The following is a 1,804-nucleotide window of genomic DNA, read 5'->3' as shown; positions in this document are numbered from 1 at the left end:
GGGACCCCCTTATCACCTTGGGGACCCCCTTATCACATTGGGACCCCCCCTCCCACCTTGGGGACCCCCCCATAACTTTGGGGACCCCCTTATCATCTCGGGGATCCTCTTATCACCTTGGGGACCCCCTTATCACTTTGGGGTCCTCCTTATCCATTTGGGGACCCCCCCCCCTCACCTTGGGGACCCTCTTATCACACTGGGGACTCTTATCACATTGGGGGACCCCTCCCATGACTTTGGGGACCCTCTTATCACCTCTGGGACCCCCGTATCAATTTGGGGACCCCCCCCCTCACCTTGGGGACCCTCTTATCACACTGGGGACTCTTATCACACTGCGAACCCCCCTGCCACCTTGGGGACCCCTCCATAACTTTGGGGACCCCCTTATCACCTTGGGGATCCTCTTATCACCTTGGGGACCCCCTTATCACATTGGGGCCCCCCCTCCCACCTTGGGGACCCCCCCATAACTTTGGGGACCCCCTTATCATCTCGAGGATCCTCTTATCACCTTGGGGACCCCCTTATCAGTTTGGGGTCCTCCTTATCCATTTGGGGACCCCCCCCTCACATTGGGGACCCTCTTATGACACTGGGGACTCTTATCACACTGGGGAACCCCCTGGCACCTTGGGGACCCCACCATAACTTTGGGGACCCCCTTATCACCGTGGAGACCCCCTTATCAATTTGGGGACCCCCTTATCAATTTGGGGACCCCCTTATCACTTTGGGGACCCACCCAGGACTTTGGGGACCCCCTTATTACCTTGGGGACCCCCTTATCACATTGGGGACCCCCCCTCCCACTTTGGAGACCCCCCCATAACTTTGGGGACCCCCTTATCACCTTGGGGATCCTCTTATCACCTTGGGGACCCCCTTATCACTTTGGGGTCCTCCTTATCCATTTGGGGACCCCCCCCCATCACACTGGGGACCCTCTTATCACACTGGGGACTCTTATCACCTTGGGGACCCCCTTATCACATTGGGGACCCCCCTCCCACTTTGGAGACCCCCCCATAACTTTGGGGACCCCCTTATCAATTTGGGGACCCCCTTATCACTTTGGGGACCCCCCATGACTTTGGGGACCCCCCTTATCACATTGGAGACCCCCTTATCACTTTGGTTACCCCCCATAACTTTGGGGACCCCCTTATCACCTTGGGGACCCCCTTATCAATTTGGGGACCTCTCTGTCACCTTGGGACCTCCACCACCATCTTGGGGACCCTCTTGTCACCTTGGGGATCCCCTTATCAATTTGGGGACCCTCTTATCACTTTGGGGCCTCCCTTATCCATTTGGGGACCCCCTTATTACCTTGGGGAGCCTCTTATCACCTTGGGGACCCCCTTATCACTTTGGGGACCCCCCATGACTTTGGGGACCCCCCTTATCACCTTGGGGAGCCTCTTATCAATTTGGGGACCTGTCACCTTGGGACCTCCACCACCATCTTGGGGACCCTCTTGTCACCTTGGGGATCCCCTTATCACTTTGGGGACCCCCTTATCACTTTGGGGCCTCCCTTATCCATTTGGGGACCCCCTCATGACTTTGGGGACCCCCTTATTACCTTGGGGAGCCTCTTATCACATTGGGGACCCCCCTCCCACTTTGGAGACCCCCCATAACTTTGGGGACCCCCTTATCACCGTGGAGACCCCCTTATTAATTTGGGGACCCCGTTATCACTTTGGGGACCCACCCATGACTTTGGGGACCCCCTTATCACCTTGGGGACCCCCCATAACTTTGGGGACCCCCTTATCACCTTGGAGACCCCCTT

This window comes from Numida meleagris, unplaced genomic scaffold, assembly GCF_002078875.1.
Source record: "Numida meleagris isolate 19003 breed g44 Domestic line unplaced genomic scaffold, NumMel1.0 unplaced_Scaffold864, whole genome shotgun sequence".
NCBI classification, from domain to species: Eukaryota; Metazoa; Chordata; class Aves; order Galliformes; family Numididae; genus Numida; species Numida meleagris.
Note: the sequence above shows the minus strand (reverse complement) of the source record.